The following is a 10020-nucleotide window of genomic DNA, read 5'->3' as shown; positions in this document are numbered from 1 at the left end:
CCATCCTCACCACATTCTACAGAGACTACAGAGCAGTGGTCCTCCATCCTCACCACATTCTACAGAGACTACAGAGCAGTGGTCCTCCATCCTCACCACATTCTACAGAGACTACAGAGCAGTGGTCCTCCATCCTCACCACATTGTACAGACTACAGAGCAGTGGTCCTCCATCCTCACCACATTCTACAGAGACTACAGAGCAGTGGTCCTCCATCCTCACCACATTCTACAGAGACTACAGAGCAGTGGTCCTCCATCCTCACCACATTGTACAGACTACAGAGCAGTGGTCCTCCATCCTCACCACATTGTACAGACTACAGAGCAGTGGTCCTCCATCCTCACCACATTGTACAGAGACTACAGAGCAGTGGTCCTCCATCCTCACCACATTCTACAGAGACTACAGAGCAGTGGTCCTCCATCCTCACCACATTCTACAGAGACTACAGAGCAGTGGTCCTCCATCCTCACCACATTCTACAGAGACTACAGAGCAGTGGTCCTCCATCCTCACCACATTGTACAGACTACAGAGCAGTGGTCCTCCATCCTCACCACATTGTACAGACTACAGAGCAGTGGTCCTCCATCCTCACCACATTCTACAGACTACAGAGCAGTGGTCCTCCATCCTCACCACATTCTACAGAGACTACAGAGCAGTGGTCCTCCATCCTCACCACATTCTACAGAGACTACAGAGCAGTGGTCCTCCATCCTCACCACATTCTACAGAGACTACAGAGCAGTGGTCCTCCATCCTCACCACATTGTACAGACTACAGAGCAGTGGTCCTCCATCCTCACCACATTGTACAGACTACAGAGCAGTGGTCCTCCATCCTCACCACATTGTACAGAGACTACAGAGCAGTGGTCCTCCATCCTCACCACATTCTACAGAGACTACAGAGCAGTGGTCCTCCATCCTCACCACATTGTACAGAGACTACAGAGCAGTGGTCCTCCATCCTCACCACATTCTACAGACTACAGAGCAGTGGTCCTCCATCCTCACCACATTCTACAGAGACTACAGAGCAGTGGTCCTCCATCCTCACCACATTCTACAGACTACAGAGCAGTGGTCCTCCATCCTCACCACATTCTACAGAGCAGTGGTCCTCCATCCTCACCACATTCTACAGAGACTACAGAGCAGTGGTCCTCCATCCTCACCACATTCTACAGACTACAGAGCAGTGGTCCTCCATCCTCACCACATTCTACAGACTACAGAGCAGTGGTCCTCCATCCTCACCACATTCTACAGACTACAGAGCAGTGGTCCTCCATCCTCACCACATTCTACAGACTACAGAGCAGTGGTCCTCCATCCTCACCACATTCTACAGAGACTACAGAGCAGTGGTCCTCCATCCTCACCACATTGTACAGACTACAGAGCAGTGGTCCTCCATCCTCACCACATTGTACAGACTACAGAGCAGTGGTCCTCCATCCTCACCACATTCTACAGAGACTACAGAGCAGTGGTCCTCCATCCTCACCACATTCTACAGAGACTACAGAGCAGTGGTCCTCCATCCTCACCACATTCTACAGAGACTACAGAGCAGTGGTCCTCCATCCTCACCACATTGTACAGACTACAGAGCAGTGGTCCTCCATCCTCACCACATTCTACAGAGACTACAGAGCAGTGGTCCTCCATCCTCACCACATTCTACAGAGACTACAGAGCAGTGGTCCTCCATCCTCACCACATTGTACAGACTACAGAGCAGTGGTCCTCCATCCTCACCACATTGTACAGACTACAGAGCAGTGGTCCTCCATCCTCACCACATTGTACAGAGACTACAGAGCAGTGGTCCTCCATCCTCACCACATTCTACAGAGACTACAGAGCAGTGGTCCTCCATCCTCACCACATTCTACAGAGACTACAGAGCAGTGGTCCTCCATCCTCACCACATTCTACAGAGACTACAGAGCAGTGGTCCTCCATCCTCACCACATTGTACAGACTACAGAGCAGTGGTCCTCCATCCTCACCACATTGTACAGACTACAGAGCAGTGGTCCTCCATCCTCACCACATTCTACAGAGACTACAGAGCAGTGGTCCTCCATCCTCACCACATTCTACAGAGACTACAGAGCAGTGGTCCTCCATCCTCACCACATTGTACAGACTACAGAGCAGTGGTCCTCCATCCTCACCACATTGTACAGACTACAGAGCAGTGGTCCTCCATCCTCACCACATTGTACAGAGACTACAGAGCAGTGGTCCTCCATCCTCACCACATTCTACAGAGACTACAGAGCAGTGGTCCTCCATCCTCACCACATTCTACAGAGACTACAGAGCAGTGGTCCTCCATCCTCACCACATTCTACAGAGACTACAGAGCAGTGGTCCTCCATCCTCACCACATTGTACAGACTACAGAGCAGTGGTCCTCCATCCTCACCACATTGTACAGACTACAGAGCAGTGGTCCTCCATCCTCACCACATTCTACAGACTACAGAGCAGTGGTCCTCCATCCTCACCACATTCTACAGAGACTACAGAGCAGTGGTCCTCCATCCTCACCACATTCTACAGAGACTACAGAGCAGTGGTCCTCCATCCTCACCACATTCTACAGAGACTACAGAGCAGTGGTCCTCCATCCTCACCACATTGTACAGACTACAGAGCAGTGGTCCTCCATCCTCACCACATTGTACAGACTACAGAGCAGTGGTCCTCCATCCTCACCACATTCTACAGACTACAGAGCAGTGGTCCTCCATCCTCACCACATTCTACAGAGACTACAGAGCAGTGGTCCTCCATCCTCACCACATTCTACAGAGACTACAGAGCAGTGGTCCTCCATCCTCACCACATTCTACAGAGACTACAGAGCAGTGGTCCTCCATCCTCACCACATTGTACAGACTACAGAGCAGTGGTCCTCCATCCTCACCACATTGTACAGAGACTACAGAGCAGTGGTCCTCCATCCTCACCACATTCTACAGAGACTACAGAGCAGTGGTCCTCCATCCTCACCACATTGTACAGAGACTACAGAGCAGTGGTCCTCCATCCTCACCACATTCTACAGAGACTACAGAGCAGTGGTCCTCCATCCTCACCACATTGTACAGACTACAGAGCAGTGGTCCTCCATCCTCACCACATTCTACAGACTACAGAGCAGTGGTCCTCCATCCTCACCACATTGTACAGACTACAGAGCAGTGGTCCTCCATCCTCACCACATTGTACAGAGACTACAGAGCAGTGGTCCTCCATCCTCACCACATTCTACAGAGACTACAGAGCAGTGGTCCTCCATCCTCACCACATTGTACAGAGACTACAGAGCAGTGGTCCTCCATCCTCACCACATTCTACAGAGACTACAGAGCAGTGGTCCTCCATCCTCACCACATTGTACAGACTACAGAGCAGTGGTCCTCCATCCTCACCACATTCTACAGAGACTACAGAGCAGTGGTCCTCCATCCTCACCACATTCTACAGAGACTACAGAGCAGTGGTCCTCCATCCTCACCACATTCTACAGAGACTACAGAGCAGTGGTCCTCCATCCTCACCACATTGTACAGACTACAGAGCAGTGGTCCTCCATCCTCACCACATTCTACAGAGACTACAGAGCAGTGGTCCTCCATCCTCACCACATTCTACAGAGACTACAGAGCAGTGGTCCTCCATCCTCACCACATTCTACAGAGACTACAGAGCAGTGGTCCTCCATCCTCACCACATTCTACAGACTACAGAGCAGTGGTCCTCCATCCTCACCACATTCTACAGACTACAGAGCAGTGGTCCTCCATCCTCACCACTTTCTACAGAGACTACAGAGCAGTGGTCCTCCATCCTCACCACATTGTACAGACTACAGAGCAGTGGTCCTCCATCCTCACCACATTCTACAGAGACTACAGAGCAGTGGTCCTCCATCCTCACCACATTCTACAGACTACAGAGCAGTGGTCCTCCATCCTCACCACATTCTACAGAGACTACAGAGCAGTGGTCCTCCATCCTCACCACATTCTACAGAGACTACAGAGCAGTGGTCCTCCATCCTCACCACATTCTACAGAGACTACAGAGCAGTGGTCCTCCATCCTCACCACATTCTACAGACTACAGAGCAGTGGTCCTCCATCCTCACCACATTCTACAGACTACAGAGCAGTGGTCCTCCATCCTCACCACATTGTACAGACTACAGAGCAGTGGTCCTCCATCCTCACCACATTGTACAGAGACTACAGAGCAGTGGTCCTCCATCCTCACCACATTCTACAGAGACTACAGAGCAGTGGTCCTCCATCCTCACCACATTGTACAGAGACTACAGAGCAGTGGTCCTCCATCCTCACCACATTCTACAGAGACTACAGAGCAGTGGTCCTCCATCCTCACCACATTGTACAGACTACAGAGCAGTGGTCCTCCATCCTCACCACATTCTACAGAGACTACAGAGCAGTGGTCCTCCATCCTCACCACATTCTACAGAGACTACAGAGCAGTGGTCCTCCATCCTCACCACATTCTACAGAGACTACAGAGCAGTGGTCCTCCATCCTCACCACATTCTACAGACTACAGAGCAGTGGTCCTCCATCCTCACCACATTCTACAGACTACAGAGCAGTGGTCCTCCATCCTCACCACTTTCTACAGAGACTACAGAGCAGTGGTCCTCCATCCTCACCACATTGTACAGACTACAGAGCAGTGGTCCTCCATCCTCACCACATTCTACAGAGACTACAGAGCAGTGGTCCTCCATCCTCACCACATTCTACAGACTACAGAGCAGTGGTCCTCCATCCTCACCACATTCTACAGAGACTACAGAGCAGTGGTCCTCCATCCTCACCACATTCTACAGAGACTACAGAGCAGTGGTCCTCCATCCTCACCACATTCTACAGAGACTACAGAGCAGTGGTCCTCCATCCTCACCACATTCTACAGACTACAGAGCAGTGGTCCTCCATCCTCACCACATTCTACAGACTACAGAGCAGTGGTCCTCCATCCTCACCACTTTCTACAGAGACTACAGAGCAGTGGTCCCCAACCTTTTTGTAGCTGCTTAATCATTTGTCCTGCAGCCCGCCAGGGGGATTTTTTTAAATTATTATTATTATTTTTTTTTTATGGTTATGAAAAAATGATTTTTTTGGGGTTGGTGCACTAATTGTAAGTGTATTTTGTCTTTTTTATGTTGATTTAATAATAAAAAAAATATTTTTTTAAGTTATTAAAAATTCTTCTGCGGCCTGGTGCCAATCAAAAGATAATCAGGACTCCTCTTCCTGATATCTGAGAAATTGCAAAAAGCCGCTGCCTGACAAGGACTCAGAAAATCTGCAGAGACTCCTCCCACAGCCACCAAGGACTGTTTTCACTGCTGGACTCTAGAAAGAGGTTCTGCAGCCTCCGTGGCAGAACTTCCAGGTTCTCTAACAGTTTATTCCCTCAGGCCATAAAACTCTTAATAATCCCCTCAAGTCCCCCCAAAAACGGACTAACTCCCTGGAATAAAAAGAGCATATAAGATACGTCCATAAACATGGATGCATATGCAAAAGTGCAATCTGTACAGTAATCTATTTATTTATATCTGCACCTTATTGCTCTTTTATCCTGCACTACGACGAGCTAATGCCAGAAAATGTTGTTCTTATCTGTACTTTAAGTTCAATTTGAAAGACAATAAGAAGTCGGATCTAACTAAGTCATTTTACATCTGATTTCCAGGTGTGTCATTTGTTGTGATGTTCATGCACAGTTGCTTGTGTTCTTTCAACAAGGTGATGTTCATGCACTGTTGCTTGTGTTCTTTCAACAAGGTGATGTTCATGCACTGTTGCTTGTGTTCTTTCAACAAGGTGATGTTCATGCACTGTTGCTTGTGTTCTTTCAACAAGGTGATGTTCATGCACTGTTGCTTGTGTTCTTTCAACAAGGTGATGTTCATGCACTGTGTTGCTTGTGTTCTTTCAACAAGGTGATGTTCATGCACTGTTGCTTGTGTTCTTTCAACAAGGTGATGTTCATGCACTGTGTTGCTTGTGTTCTTTCAACAAGGTGATGTTCATGCACTGTTGCTTGTGTTCTTTCAACAAGGTGATGTTCATGCACTGTGTTGCTTGTGTTCTTTCAACAAGGTGATGTTCATGCACTGTGTTGCTTGTGTTCTTTCAACAAGGTGATGTTCATGCACTGTTGCTTGTGTTCTTTCAACAAGGTGATGTTCATGCACTGTTGCTTGTGTTCTTTCAACAAGGTGATGTTCATGCACTGTGTTGCTTGTGTTCTTTCAACAAGGTGATGTTCATGCACTGTGTTGCTTGTGTTCTTTCAACAAGGTGATGTTCATGCACTGTGTTGCTTGTGTTCTTTCAACAAGGTGATGTTCATGCACTGTGTTGCTTGTGTTCTTTCAACAAGGTGATGTTCATGCACTGTGTTGCTTGTGTTCTTTCAACAAGGTGATGTTCATGCACTGTTGCTTGTGTTCTTTCAACAAGGTGATGTTCATGCACTGTTGCTTGTGTTCTTTCAACAAGGTGATGTTCATGCACTGTTGCTTGTGTTCTTTCAACAAGGTGATGTTCATGCACTGTGTTGCTTGTGTTCTTTCAACAAGGTGATGTTCATGCACTGTGTTGCTTGTGTTCTTTCAACAAGGTGATGTTCATGCACTGTTGCTTGTGTTCTTTCAACAAGGTGATGTTCATGCACTGTTGCTTGTGTTCTTTCAACAAGGTGATGTTCATGCACTGTTGCTTGTGTTCTTTCAACAAGGTGATGTTCATGCACTGTGTTGCTTGTGTTCTTTCAACAAGGTGATGTTCATGCACTGTTGCTTGTGTTCTTTCAACAAGGTGATGTTCATGCACTGTTGCTTGTGTTCTTTCAACAAGGTGATGTTCATGCACTGTGTTGCTTGTGTTCTTTCAACAAGGTGATGTTCATGCACTGTTGCTTGTGTTCTTTCAACAAGGTGATGTTCATGCACTGTTGCTTGTGTTCTTTCAACAAGGTGATGTTCATGCACTGTGTTGCTTGTGTTCTTTCAACAAGGTGATGTTCATGCACTGTTGCTTGTGTTCTTTCAACAAGGTGATGTTCATGCACTGTGTTGCTTGTGTTCTTTCAACAAGGTGATGTTCATGCACTGTGTTGCTTGTGTTCTTTCAACAAGGTGATGTTCATGCACTGTTGCTTGTGTTCTTTCAACAAGGTGATGTTCATGCACTGTTGCTTGTGTTCTTTCAACAAGGTGATGTTCATGCACTGTGTTGCTTGTGTTCTTTCAACAAGGTGATGTTCATGCACTGTGTTGCTTGTGTTCTTTCAACAAGGTGATGTTCATGCACTGTGTTGCTTGTGTTCTTTCAACAAGGTGATGTTCATGCACTGTGTTGCTTGTGTTCTTTCAACAAGGTGATGTTCATGCACTGTGTTGCTTGTGTTCTTTCAACAAGGTGATGTTCATGCACTGTTGCTTGTGTTCTTTCAACAAGGTGATGTTCATGCACTGTTGCTTGTGTTCTTTCAACAAGGTGATGTTCATGCACTGTTGCTTGTGTTCTTTCAACAAGGTGATGTTCATGCACTGTGTTGCTTGTGTTCTTTCAACAAGGTGATGTTCATGCACTGTTGCTTGTGTTCTTTCAACAAGGTGATGTTCATGCACTGTGTTGCTTGTGTTCTTTCAACAAGGTGATGTTCATGCACTGTTGCTTGTGTTCTTTCAACAAGGTGATGTTCATGCACTGTTGCTTGTGTTCTTTCAACAAGGTGATGTTCATGCACTGTGTTGCTTGTGTTCTTTCAACAAGGTGATGTTCATGCACTGTGTTGCTTGTGTTCTTTCAACAAGGTGATGTTCATGCACTGTGTTGCTTGTGTTCTTTCAACAAGGTGATGTTCATGCACTGTGTTGCTTGTGTTCTTTCAACAAGGTGATGTTCATGCACTGTGTTGCTTGTGTTCTTTCAACAAGGTGATGTTCATGCACTGTTGCTTGTGTTCTTTCAACAAGGTGATGTTCATGCACTGTTGCTTGTGTTCTTTCAACAAGGTGATGTTCATGCACTGTTGCTTGTGTTCTTTCAACAAGGTGATGTTCATGCACTGTGTTGCTTGTGTTCTTTCAACAAGGTGATGTTCATGCACTGTGTTGCTTGTGTTCTTTCAACAAGGTGATGTTCATGCACTGTTGCTTGTGTTCTTTCAACAAGGTGATGTTCATGCACTGTTGCTTGTGTTCTTTCAACAAGGTGATGTTCATGCACTGTTGCTTGTGTTCTTTCAACAAGGTGATGTTCATGCACTGTGTTGCTTGTGTTCTTTCAACAAGGTGATGTTCATGCACTGTTGCTTGTGTTCTTTCAACAAGGTGATGTTCATGCACTGTGTTGCTTGTGTTCTTTCAACAAGGTGATGTTCATGCACTGTTGCTTGTGTTCTTTCAACAAGGTGATGTTCATGCACTGTTGCTTGTGTTCTTTCAACAAGGTGATGTTCATGCACTGTTGCTTGTGTTCTTTCAACAAGGTGATGTTCATGCACTGTTGCTTGTGTTCTTTCAACAAGGTGATGTTCATGCACTGTTGCTTGTGTTCTTTCAACAAGGTGATGTTCATGCACTGTTGCTTGTGTTCTTTCAACAAGGTGATGTTCATGCACTGTGTTGCTTGTGTTCTTTCAACAAGGTGATGTTCATGCACTGTTGCTTGTGTTCTTTCAACAAGGTGATGTTCATGCACTGTGTTGCTTGTGTTCTTTCAACAAGGTGATGTTCATGCACTGTGTTGCTTGTGTTCTTTCAACAAGGTGATGTTCATGCACTGTGTTGCTTGTGTTCTTTCAACAAGGTGATGTTCATGCACTGTTGCTTGTGTTCTTTCAACAAGGTGATGTTCATGCACTGTGTTGCTTGTGTTCTTTCAACAAGGTGATGTTCATGCACTGTGTTGCTTGTGTTCTTTCAACAAGGTGATGTTCATGCACTGTGTTGCTTGTGTTCTTTCAACAAGGTGATGTTCATGCACTGTTGCTTGTGTTCTTTCAACAAGGTGATGTTCATGCACTGTTGCTTGTGTTCTTTCAACAAGGTGATGTTCATGCACTGTTGCTTGTGTTCTTTCAACAAGGTGATGTTCATGCACTGTTGCTTGTGTTCTTTCAACAAGGTGATGTTCATGCACTGTTGCTTGTGTTCTTTCAACAAGGTGATGTTCATGCACTGTTGCTTGTGTTCTTTCAACAAGGTGATGTTCATGCACTGTTGCTTGTGTTCTTTCAACAAGGTGATGTTCATGCACTGTGTTGCTTGTGTTCTTTCAACAAGGTGATGTTCATGCACTGTTGCTTGTGTTCTTTCAACAAGGTGATGTTCATGCACTGTTGCTTGTGTTCTTTCAACAAGGTGATGTTCATGCACTGTGTTGCTTGTGTTCTTTCAACAAGGTGATGTTCATGCACTGTGTTGCTTGTGTTCTTTCAACAAGGTGATGTTCATGCACACTTCATTCTGTGCACCAGTAAAAAAACATTTAACTTTGTCTTAAATTGGATAAAAAAATACAAACATTGTATTTTCCCCCAAAGAAGTGTTGGGTGTGTGCACATAAAAACTGCTGGGGTTCAGTACTTCCAACAAGGTCAAAGGGGAACATTATCACAATTTCAGAAGAGTTAAAAACAATAAAAATCAATTCCCAGTGGCTTGTTGTATTTTTGGATTTTTTTTTCTAAATTTTACCGGTCCCGGAATATCCCGAAATAAAGCTTTAAAGTGCCTTATTTTCGCTATCTTGGAAACCACCGTCCATGTCCCTGTGACGTCATCCAGTGATATACATGCTATCCAGGCGGTTACCACAGCAAGATATAGCCACATTAGCTCGGATTCAGACTCGGATTTCAGCGGCTTAAGCGATTCAACAGATTATGCATGTATTGAAACAGATGGTTGGAGTGTG

This window comes from Nerophis ophidion, linkage group LG13 (genome assembly GCF_033978795.1).
Source record: "Nerophis ophidion isolate RoL-2023_Sa linkage group LG13, RoL_Noph_v1.0, whole genome shotgun sequence".
In the NCBI taxonomy this organism is placed as follows: domain Eukaryota; kingdom Metazoa; phylum Chordata; class Actinopteri; order Syngnathiformes; family Syngnathidae; genus Nerophis; species Nerophis ophidion.
This window is presented reverse-complemented; position numbering follows the sequence as displayed.